This window comes from Elephas maximus, chromosome 26 (genome assembly GCF_024166365.1).
Source record: "Elephas maximus indicus isolate mEleMax1 chromosome 26, mEleMax1 primary haplotype, whole genome shotgun sequence".
NCBI lineage: Eukaryota > Metazoa > Chordata > Mammalia > Proboscidea > Elephantidae > Elephas > Elephas maximus.
Genome location: NC_064844.1, coordinates 31,829,009 through 31,842,061, shown reverse-complemented (window position 1 = coordinate 31,842,061; position 13,053 = coordinate 31,829,009).

The following is a 13,053-nucleotide window of genomic DNA, read 5'->3' as shown; positions in this document are numbered from 1 at the left end:
GATGTAGTCTAAGGTTTATGTGCCCCATTCTGTCTCTTGGTGTTCTTCATTCTCCTTTGATCCAGGTCAGTTGAGACTCTTTGATACATCTTAGATGGCCGCTTGCTAGTGTTTAAGACCCCAGAAGCCACTCTCTGAAGCGGGATGCAGAATGTTTTCTTAATAGATTTTATTATGCCAATTGACTTAGATATCCCCTGAAACCATGGTCCCCAACCCCCCACCCTTGCTATGCTGGCATTTGAAGCATTGTTTATTCTGGAAACTTCTTTGCTTTTGGTTTAGTCCAATTGTGCTGACCTCCTCTATATTGTGTGTTGTTTTTCCCTTCACCTAAAGTAGTTCTTATCTACTACCTAAATAGTGAATACACCTCTCCCACCCTCCCTCCCTCGCCCCTCTCGTAGCCAGCAAAGAATATTTTCGTCTCTGTTTAATCTATTTCTCGAGTTCTTATAGTGGTCTCATACAATATTTGTCCTTTTGTGACTGACGAATTTCACTCAGCATAATGCCTTCCAGATTCCCTCATGTTAGGAAATGTTTCACAGATTCTTCACTGTTCTTTATTGATGCATAGTATTCCATTGTGTGAATACACCATAATTCATTTATCCATTCATCCACTGATGGGCACCTTGGTTGCTTCCATCTTTTTGCTATTGTAAACAGTGCTGCGATGAACATGGGTGTGCAAATATCTGTTTGTGTAAAGGCTCTTATTTCTTTAGGATATATTCCAAGCAGTGGGATTCCTGGGTCGTATGGTAGTTCTATTTCTAGCTTCTTAAGGAAGCGCCAAATCAATTTCCAATGTGGCTATACCATTTTACATTCCCACCAGCAGTGTGTAAGTGTTCCAATCTCTCCACATCCTTGTCAACATTTATTATTTTGTGTTTTTTGGATTAATGTCAGCCTTGTTGGAGTGAGATGAAATCTCATTGTAGTTTTGATTTACATTTCTCTAATGGCTAATGATAGTGAGCATTTCCTCATGTATCTGTTGGCTACCTGAATGTCTCTTTTAGTGAAGTGTCTGTTCATATCTTTTGCCCATTTTTTTAATTGGGTTTTTTGTCTTTTTGTAGCTGAGTTTTTGCACTATCATGTAGATTTTAGAGATCAGGCGCTGATCGGAAATGTCATAGCTAAAACTTTTTCCCAGTCTGTAGGTAATCTTTTTACTCTGTTTGTGTAGTCTTTGGATGAGCATAGGTGTTCGATTTTTAGGAGCTCCCAGTTATCTAGTGTTTCTTCTGCATTGTTAGTAATGTTTTGTATACTCTTTATGCCATGTATTAGGGCTCCTAACGTTGTCCTTATTTTTTCGTCCATGATCTTTATTGTTTTAGATTTTATATTTAGGTCTTTGATCCATTTTGAGCTCTTTTTTGTGCATCAAGTGAGGTAAGGGTCTTGTTTCATTTTTTTTGCTGGTAGACATCCAGGTATGCCAGCACCATTTGTTAAAAAAGACTGTCTTTTCCCCATTTAACTGTTTTTAGGCCTTTGTCAAATATCAATTGCTTGTATGTGGATGGATTTATGTCTAGATTCTCAATTATGTTCCATTGGTCTATCAATCTGCTGTTGTACCAGTGCCAGGCTGTTTTGACTACTGTGGCAGTATAATAGGCTCTAAAATCACGTAGAGTGAGGCCTCCCACTTTGTTCTCCTTTTTTAGTAATGCTTTACTTATCCGGGGCCTTTTTCCCTTCCACATGAAGTTGGTGATTTGTTTCTCCATCTCATTAAAAAATGTCATTGGAATTTGGGTAGGAATTCCATTAAATCTATAGATTGCTTTTTATTGGAATATATATTTTTATAATGTTAATCTTCCTATCCATGAGCAAAGTATGTTTTTCTGCTTTTGTAGGTCTCTTTTGGTTTCTTGCAGAAGCATTTTGTAGTTTTCTTTCTAGAAGTCTTTTACATCTCTGGTAAGATATATTCCTAAGTATTTTATCTTCTTGGGGGCTAATGTAAATGCTACTGATTTGGTGATTTCCTCTTAGATGTTCTTTTTGTTGGTGTAGAGGAATCCAAGTGATTTTTGTATGTTTATCTTGTATCCCAATACACTGCTAAACTCTATTAGTTTCAGTAGTTTTCTGGAGGATTCCTTAGTGTTTTCTGTGTATAAGATCATGTCATCTGCAAATAGAGATACTTTGACTTCTTCCTTGCCAATCTGGATGCCCTTTATTTCTTCATCTAGCCTAATTGCTCTGGCTAGGACCTCCAGCATAATGTTGAATAAGAGTGATGATAAAGGACATCCTTGTCTGGTTCCCAGTCTCAATGGAATGCTTTCAGGCTCTCTCCGTTTAGGATGTTGTTGGCTATTGGCTTTGTATAAATGCCCTTTATTATTTTGAGGAATTTTCCTTCTATTCCTATTTTGCTGAGAGTTTTTATCATAAAGTCGTGTTGAACTTTGTCAAATGACTTTTCTGCATCAATTGGTAAAATCATGTGATTGTTGTCTTTTGTTTTATTTATGTGGTTGATTACGTTAATTGTTTTTGTAATGTTGAACCATCCCTGCATACTTGGTATGAACCCCACTTGGTCATGGGGAATTATTTTTTTGATATGTTTTTGAATTCTACAGGTTAGAATTTTGTTGAGGATTTTTGCATCTAAGTTCATGAGGGATGTAGGTCTGTAATTTTTTTTTTTTTTTTGGTGTCTCTACGTGGTTTTGGTATCAGGGATATGCTGGCTTCATAGAATGAGTTTGGGAGTATTCTATCCTTTTCTATGCTCGGAAATACCTTTAGTTGCAGTGGTGTAAACTCTTCTCTGAAAGTTTGGTAGAACACTGCAGTGAAGCCGTCCGGGCCAGGGCTTTTTTTTGTTGGGAGTTTTTTGATTACCTATTCAATCTCTTTTTTTTTTTTAATGGGTCTATTTAGTTGTTCTACTTCTGATTGTGTTAGTTTAGGTAGCTAGTGTGTTTCTAAGAATTCATCCATTTCTTCTACGTTTTCAAAGTTGTTAGAGTACAATTTTTCATATTAATCTGATATGATACTTTTAATTTCAGTTGGATCTGTTGTGATATCACCCATCTCATTTCCTATTTGGATTATTTGCTTCCTCTCCTGTTTTTCTTTTGTCAGTTTGTCCAGTGGTTTACCAATTTTGTTGATATTTTCAAAGAACCAGCTTTTGGTCTTGTTAATTCTTTCAATTGTTTTTCTGTTTTCTATTTCATTTAGTTCTGCTCTAATTTTTATTATTTTTTTTCTTCTGGTGCCTATGGGTTTCTTTTGTTGCTCTCTTTCTATTTGTTCAAGTTGTAGTGATAATTCTTTGATTATGGCCAGTTCTTGTTTTTGTACGTGAGCATTTACTGATATAAACTGGCCTCTGAGCACTGCTTTTGCTGTATCCCAAAGGTTCCAATAGGAAGTGTTTTAATTCTCATTGGATTCTATGAATTTCCTTATTCCATCTTTAATGTCTTCTATAATCCAGTCTTTTTTGAGCAGCGTATTGTTCAGTTTCCAAGTGTTTGAATTCTTTTCCTTGCTTTTTCTGTGATTGATTCCCACTGTTATGGCCTTATTGTCAGAGAAGATGCTTTGTAATATTTTAATGTTTTGGATTCTGTCAAGGCTTGCTTTATGACCTAATATGTGGTCTATTCTAGAAAATGTTCCATGTGCACTAGAAAAGAAAGTATACTTGGTTGCTGTTGGGTGGAGTGTTTTGTGTGTGTCTATGACCTCAAGTTGGTTGATTGTGACATTTAGATCTTCTGTGTGTTTATTGAGCTTCTTTCTTGATGTCCTGTCCTTCACCAAAAGTGGTGTGTTGAAGTGTTCTACTATTATTGTGGAGCTGTCTATCTCACTTTTCAATGCTGAGTTTGTTTTATGCATCTTGCAGCCCTATTGTTGGGTGCATTAACATTTAATATGGTTATATCTTCTTGGTATAAAAAAAAAAACTGTCCCTTTAATCATTATATAGTGTCCTTCCTCATCCTTTATGATGGATTTAACTTTAATGTCTATTTTTTCAGAAATTAATATTGCCACTCCTACTCTTTTTTGACTGTTGTTTGCTTGATATATTTTCTTCTGTCCTTTCAGTTTTAGTTTGTGTCTCTAAGGTGTGTCTCTTGTAGGCAGCACATAGACAGATCGTGTTTTTTAATCCATTCTGCCATTCTATCTCTCTTTAGTGGTGCATTCAAGTCTATTTATGTTCAGCATAATTATGGATAGTTATGAATTTAGTGCTATCTTTTTTATGTCTTTTTTTGTGTGTTGTTGACAGTTTCTTTTTCCCACTTAATTTTATGTGCTGAGTGGGTTATCTTTATATATTTTCCTTTCCTCATATTTGCTATTGTTGAAGTTGTTTCTGCTGAGTCTCTATTTTTTCTTGTATTTTATTTTGTTGTGTAGGACAGTTTGTCTCCTTTGTGGTTACCTTATTATTTACCCCTATTTTTGTAAATTTAAACCTAACTTTTATTTCTTTGTATCTCCTTATCTTCCTCTCCGTATGGAAGATCTATGACTACATTTCTTAGTCCCTCTTTATTGTTTTAAAGTTGTCTTCTTTCACATAATATCATAGCTGTTATCCTGTTTTGAGTGTTTTCTCTTTTTTTATCTTGATTTATTTTTTTCATTTCCCTGTCTTGGTTGCCTTCTGATTGCTTTCCCCAGTGTTCTAGTGTTGGGTTGATACCTAATATTATTGATTTTCTAACCAAAGAACCCCTTGAGTATTTCTTGTAGTTTTGGTTTGGTTTTTATAAATTCCCTAAACTTCTGTTTACCTGGAAATGTCCTAATTTCACCTTCATATTTGAGAGATAGTTTTGATGGATATATGATTCTTAGCTGGAAATTTTTTTCCTTCAGTTTTTTAAATAAGTCATCCCATTGACTTCTTGCCTGCATGATGTCTGCCAAGTAGTTCGAGCTTATTCTTATTTACTCTCCTTTCTTGGTGACTTTTTGTTTATCCCTAGCTGCTCCGAAAATTCTCTCTTCATCTTTGGTTTTGGCAAGTTTGACTATATTATGTCTTGGTAGTGCTCTTTTAGAATCTACCTTATGTGGAGTTCGACAAGCATCTTGGATAGATATCTTCTCATCTTTCATGATATCAGGGAAGTTTTCTGCCTACAAATCTTGAACAATTCTCTCTGTATTTTCTCTTATCCCTCCCTGTTCTGGCACTCCAATAACTCGTAGGTCATTTCTTTTGATAGAGTCTCACATGAATCTGAAGCTTTCTTCATTTCTTAAAATTCTTTTATCTGATTTTTCTTCAAATATATTAGTGCCAAGTGCTTTATCTTCAAGTTCTGAAACTCTGCCTTCTACTTGTTCAAATCTGCTTCTCTGAGTTTCTATTGTGTTGCCTACTTCTACAATTTTATTGTTAATCTTCTGAATTTCTGATTGCTATCTGTTTATGGATTTTTCCAGCTTATTAAATTTTTCATTATGTTCCCAAATAATCTTTCTAATTTCTTCAATTGCTTTGTCTGTCTGTTCTTTGGCTTTTTCTGCATATTGCCTCATTTCCTTCCCGATGTCTTGAAGGGTTCTGTATATTAATCTTTTGTATTCTGCCTCTGGTAATTGCAGGAAGGCAGTTTCATCTAAAAGATCCCTGGTTTCTATGTTTTGAGAGCCTGTTGAGGTGATCATGGTCTGTTTCTTTATGTGACTTGATATTGACTTTTGTCTCCAAGACATCTATAAGTTATTGTATTAGTTTATGTTTGCTTACTGTGTCATAGCTTCTTGCTTTGTTTTTTTGATATGCCCAAATGAGTTGCTTGAGTGAGCTAGCTTGATTATATTTGTCTTTGGAGCTCTGATGTCCTGTCTCTAGATGGCTAGAGTTGTTATCAGGTATATCAGTCTAGGAGTCTGTTCACTTTTCTTGTACAAATTCAGCTCAGGTGTCCAGGTAGGTGATCATCAATTGTGTAGTAGAGGCTGTGTCCTACAGTTTTAGAGGGGCTGGGGTGATTGGTGTAGCTACCAGTATCTGGTTGCAGCAGGGGCTCACACTCTGAATAAGGCAGAGGACTGAGAATCATTCCCCATGTGTCTCTGAGGAAAGCATACCCTTGTTCCCTAGAGTGTACAGGTGTGCAGCTACTGCAGACAGATCATGGGCATGCAAAGTTTTTGGTTATAAGGACTGGGAGGTGTCAGTTATCCTTGGACCCCTGTAGCAGGTGGCTGGGTGACCTCAATGAAGCTACCAGTCCTTAGGCCCCTGATGTGGGTAGGTAAGGATCCTGTTTAATAGCCAAAGCAATGTCAAATATCAAACACCCACGTCTCCACCCCACAGCTTAAATGGTTGGAGCCTGCCAAAAAGGTCCTATTTTCCTGAAATAGGCCCACACAGGTTGATGCAGAGGGGAAAGTACTCAAAGTCCACAGACCTTTTAAGTCTGGACAGCAGCCACTTCTCTACTGAGTTCCCCTGGTTAGTGTAGTTGGCAAATTTTCTTTTCCCCCAAATGCAAATTTATTCCTTCTGCAATGCCAGGGGGATGGCTCTAGGCACTCAGCAGTCCCTATCTCTGGCCCAGAGAAGTCAGTCAAGGAAGCCAGCTTGCGACCGGGGGTGGGGCACAGTAAAATATACTCAAATACTTAGTTTTCGTCAAGAGCACCATTATTCTCTGGTTCTGGAGTTGTGAGTAGGCTGTGCGACTCGTTACTTCTCCCTGATTTAACTGCAGCGGAATGCTAGTACCGGCCTGCCATCACTGCCCCCAGGAGTGGTGCCTGAGGGTTGCCCTCGATTCAGGTCCAGTAACTCCTTTCCACTTCTGAACCGTCCCTTCCTCCCCCGTCCCTCAGTTTGTTTTCTCAGCTTTTCTTTGATGTTCACAACTCCTTGTTTGTCATAAACATACTCGCTTCACTTGTTTTTTAGGGTCTTTGTTGTAAAGAGGGCTCGCCAGAAGCGTCTGCCTATTCCGCCTTCTTGGCTCCGCCTCTCAAGGGCCCTTTTCCCATTTTTTAATTGGGTTATTTGTCTTTTTGTTGTTGAGGTTTTGTATCAGGTGGTTTTGAGAAGATTAGATGCTGATCAGATTTGTCAGAGCCAAATTTTTTTTCCTAGTCTGTAGGTTGTATTTTCACTCTTTTGGTGAAGTCGTTGAATGCGCTTAAGTGTTTGATTTTTAGGAGCTCCCAGTTGAGAAAAAAAAATTTTTTCTTTTTTAATCTAGTTTCAATTCTGGTGTTTGTGCATTGTTAGTAATGTTTTTTTTATGCTGCTTATGCCATGTATTAGGGCTCCTAGAGCATTATATTCCTTTAAGAATTACCTATATGGGATCAAATGGACAACAGCAACTTGAAAGATTAGATAGGAAACTTAGGGAGCTGTGAGTTTACATTAATGGAGGAGGAACAACTTGGAAAAGGAAGGTGAGAATGGTTACAGAACTCAGAGAATATAATTATCACTAGATAGTACATGTAGAAAACATTTTTCTGTGTGCATTTTCAAAAACAATAACAACAGAATTTTAAAAACTCTATACAAGATCAACACTCTTGTTCAAAGCTCTCCCTTATTATAATAATGCATAAATTCATCTTTGTTTTTTCCCCAAAAGTATCACAGACACATTATTTATTTATTTATTTTTAATGTAGCCTGAGTATTATTATTGTGGCAAATTTGAAAATCTTTGAAAGATTTTCTTTCTTCTTCACAAATATATTTGTCTTTTTTTATATTTCATATATTCAGTGGTGGTCTCATCTTGTTTTGACATTTAAATGCAATCATATTCAAAATTCTAAAAAATGTTTTTGTAGCAATTGATATGCTAATTTTAAATTTAATATAGAAGTACAAAGGCTCAAGATAGCCAAACAATTTTTAAAAAGAAAAATTAAATTGGAGGACCACTTACTAAAAAGCTATGGTATTCAAAAGTGTGGTATTGTAATAAGAATATAAAAAATAAGTCAATGAGACAAAGCAGTGAGTACATAAATAGACCCACATTTATATGGTCAATTGATTTTGGATTAAGGTGCCAACAAAATTATGTGGGGAAAGAATCCATTCAACAAACAGATATCTATGTGAGAAAAAAAAATGAGCTTCAATTCCTACCACATACCATAGATAAAAATTAACTTAAATTTGATCACAGTCCCTAACATAAAAGTTAATACTATAATTCCCAGAAGAAAACATAAGAGAAAATGTGCACAAATTTGAAGAAAGCAAATACTTCTTAGGGAAAGATTCCAACAATATATACTAATGGCCAATGCCAATAAGCACATGAAAAGATACTCAGCATCATTAGTCATCAGGAAAATGCAAAGTAAAAATCTAATGAGATACCACTTCATAACACTAAAATGGCTAAAAAATATAAAATCTGACAATGTCAAGAGTTGGTAAAGGAATATAGTTACTATAATTTTAATACATTGTTTCTGGGAGTATAAAATGATACAACCACTTAGGCAAGCAATTCAGCAGTTTCTTACAACTTTTTATATACACAACCTATGATCCAGCAATTTAACTCCTAGGTATTTACGCAAGAGAAATAAAAACATACCCTTATTTAAAAAAAGTGTACATGCATTTTTATAGCAGCTTTGTTCATAATAATCAAAAACTTATGGGGGTGTATGTTTCTGAGCAGGTAAATGAATAAATTGTGGAATATTAATAAAATAGAATACTATTCAGTAAGAAAAGCAGGAAGTGCTGATATTCATGAATAGATCTTACAGGCATTATTTTGAAAAAAGAAGCCAGATACAAAACTGTTCATACTCTACGATTCCATTTTCTATAAACCATACGTAAACGTTGTTGATAGAAATCACATCGGTGGTTTTCTAAAGCATGAATATTGACTGCAAATAGGTGGGGTAATGGAAATAATCTCTCACTTGATTTGGGAGGCTGTTATTCAGCATATACCTTTGTCAAAACTTATCCAAAAGTACACTCGTAATGTTTGAATTTTGTAGGACGTACATTATTTTTCAATGAAGTTGAAAAAAATCTGGAGAAAGGTCACTTGTATTTTCACCCAATTAACAGGTGATGAGATTAATTTAGTGCATCTCAACCAGAATTTAAAAAATAATAGAATAGAGAAGACTAGACTACAATAGAAAACACTAGCTGCATCACATATAGTAAGTCTAACCAACATTTTATGTAACTCTTGTTTTAGTTTTGTGCACGCGTGTGGATGTTTTCTCAGTTTCATAGTAAAATATATTTTCACTGTTAGTTACAGTAGAAATATTTGAAATATGCTGTTTTGCTATTACTGTTGTTAAGTGCTGTCAAGTCAATTCTGACTCATAGCGACCCTATAGATCCTGTTATACAGAGAACTGTATTGTATATTAGTAAAGACTGTGAGTTCCAGGGTTATACAATAGTGTGCTGGCAAATATGTTACAATCTAATCTAAGAAAAAAAAAAAGGCTTTGATTTGCTTATTCGCTAATTTCCAGGGTGTAAATACTTCTACCATAGATGATTTCAAGCTACCAACATGAGCTCTTCACCAGTTTGCAAAATTCATAAAAATTTACAATTTGACTCATTAATTGGTGCTCTCCCCGCCCATCCATCAGTTTGTCATACTGTGGGGTCTCGTGTGTTGCTGTGATGCCAGAAGCTATGCCACTGATATTCAAATATCAGCAGGGTCACCTATGGCAGACAGATTCCAGCTTTGCTTCCAGACTAAGACTGACTAGGAAGAATGACACGGCAGTCTACTTCTGAAAATAATTAGCCAACAAAAACTTTATGAATAACAGGGGAACATTATCTGATGTAGTGCCAGAAGATGAGCCCCTAAGGTTGGAGAGCACTGAAAAAACAACTGGGGAAAAGCCGCATCCTCAGAGTTGATCTTAATAATGCAGATAGAGTCAAGCTTTCAGGACCTGCATTTACTGATGTGACGGGACCAAAATGAGAAGAAACAGATGCAAACATCCATTAATAAGCAGAACCTGGAATGTAAGAAGTATGAATTGAGGAAAATTGGAAATCATCAAAAGTGAAATGGAACACATAAAGATTGATATCCTAGGCATTAGTGAGCTGAAATGGACTAGTATTCATCATTTTGAATAGGACAACTATATAGTTTACTATGCCAGGGATGACAACTTGAAGAGGAAAGGTGGTGCATTCATTGTCAAAAAGAACATTTCAACATCTATCCTGAAGTACAGCACTGTTAGTAATGAGATAATATCCATATCCCCAAGGAAGACCAGTTAATACGACTATTACTAAAATTTACTCACCAACCACTAAGGCCAAAGATGAAGAAATTGAAGATTTTTACCAGCTTCTGCATTTGAAATTGATCCAATATGCCATCAGGATGCGCTGATAATTACTAGTGATTGGAATGAGAAAGCTGGAAACAAGAAGGATCATTAGTTGGTGCTAGAAATGATGCCAGAGATCACATGACTGAATTTTGCAAGAAGAAGGACTTCTTCATTGCAAATATCTTTTTTTCACCAACACAAAAGGTGACTATGCATGGACCTTGCCAGATGGAATACACAGGAATCAAATCAACTACGTCTGTGGAAAGAGATGATGGAAAAGCTCAATATCGTCAGTCGGAACAAGGCCAGGGGCCAACTGCAGATCAGACCGTCAATTACTCATATGCAAGTACAAGTTGAAACTGAAGAAAATTAGAACAAGTCCAAGAAAGCCAAAGTACAACATTGAGTATATTCCCCCTGAATTTAGAGACTATCTCAAGAATAGGTTTGATGCACTGAACACTAATGACAGAAGACCAGACAAGTTGTGGAATGACATCAAGGACATCATGCATGAAGAAAGCAAGAGGTCATTAAAAAAAAACAGGAGAGAAAGAAAAGACCTAAAAGGATGTCAGAAACCCACTACCCACTGCCATCGAGTCAATTCCGACTCAAAGCAACCCTATAGGACAGAGTAGAACTGCCCGATAGAGTTTCCAAGGAGTGCCTGGCAGACTCGAACTGCTGACCTCTTGGGTAGCAGCCGTCGCACTTAACCACTACACTACCAGGGTTTCCAAAGGATGTCAGAAGAGATTCTGAAACTTGCTCATGAAGATAGAGTAGCTAAAGCAAAATGAAAAAATCATGAAGTAAAAGAGCTGAACAGAAAATTTCAAAGGGTGGCTCGAGAAGACAAAGTAAAGTATTATGCTGACATGTTCAAAGACCTGGAGATATAAAACCAAAAGGGAAGACCATGCTCAGCATTTCTCAAGCTGAAATAATTGAAGAAAAAATTCTAACCTCTAGTTGCAGTAGGGAAAGATTCTACAGGGAAAACATTAAAAGACACAGGAAGCATCAACAGAAGATGGAAGGAATACACAGAGTCACAATACCAAAAAGAATTGCTTGACATTCAACCATTTCAGGAGGTAACATATGATCAGGAACCTATGGCACTGAAGGAAGAAGTCCAAGCTGCACTAAAGGCATCGGCGAAACACAAGGCTCTGGGAATTGGCAGGATACCAACTGAGATGTTTCAACAAATGGATGCAGTGCTGGAAGTGCTCACTCGTCAATGCCAAGAAGTCTGGAAGACAGCCACCTGGCCAACTGACTGAAGAGATCCATATTTATTCCAGTTTCCAAGAAAGGTGATACAACCGGATATGGAAATTATCCAACAATATCATTAATATCACATGCAAGCAAAATTTTGCTGAAGATCATTCAACAGCAGCTGCAGCAGTATATCCACAGAGAACTGCCTGGAATTCAAGCCGGATTTAGCAGAGGACATGGAACCAAGGATATCACTGCTGTCAGATGGATCCCGGCTAAAAGCAGAGAATACCAGAAGGATGTTTACCTGTGTTGTATTGACTATGCAAAGGCATTTGAATGTGTGGATCATAACAAATTCTGGATAATGTTGCAGAGAATGGGAATTTCAGAACACTAATTGTGCACATGAGGAATCAGCGTGTGGATCAAGAGGCAGTCAGTCATTCAAACAGAGCAAGGGGATATTGCATGGTTTAAAGTTACAAAAGGTGTGCATCAAGGTTGTATGTTTTCACCATATCTATTCAATCTATGGAAACCCTGGTGGCATGATGGTTAAGTGCTACAGCTGCTAACCAAAAGGTCAGCAGTTCAAATCCACCAGGCACTCCTTGGAAACTCTGTGAGGCAGTTCTACTCTGTCCTATAGGGTTGCTATGAGTTAGAATCAACTCGATGGCAGCAACGGGTTTGGTTTTGGGTTTTACTTAATCTACCTGCTGAACAAATAATCTGAGAAGCTCGGCTATATGACGAAGAACAGCATAGAGGTTGTAGGAAGACTTATTAATAACCTGTGTTACACAGATGATGCAAACTTGATTGCTGAAAGTGAAGAGAACTTGAAGCACTTACCGATGAAGATCAAAGACCATAGCCTTCAGTATGGATTACACCTCAGCATAAAGAAAACAAAAATCCTCACAACCAGACCAATAAGCAACATCATGATAAAAATGGGGAAAACATGAGGTTGTCCAGGATTTCATTTTACTTGAATCCACAATCAACACCCATGGAGGCAGCAATCAAGAAATCAAAAGATGCATTGCATTGGGCAAGTCAGCTGCAAAAGACCTCTCTAAAGTGTTGAAAGCAAAGATGCCACCTTGAGGACTAAGGTGCACCTAGCCAAGCCATGGTGTTTTCAATCGCCTCATATGCATGCAAAAGCTGGACAATGAATAAGGAAAACTGAAGAATTGATGCCTTTGAATTGTCATTGGTGAAGAATATTAAATATACCAGGGACTGCCAAAAGAATGAACAAAACTGTCTTGGAAGAAGTACCACCAGAATGCTCCTTAGAAACAAGGATGGTGAGACTATGTCTCACATACTTTGGACATGTTATCAGGAGGGATCATTCCCTGGAGAAGGACATCAGGCTTGGTAAAATAGAGGGTCAGCAAAAAAGAAGACCCTCAACGAGATGGATTGCCACAGTGG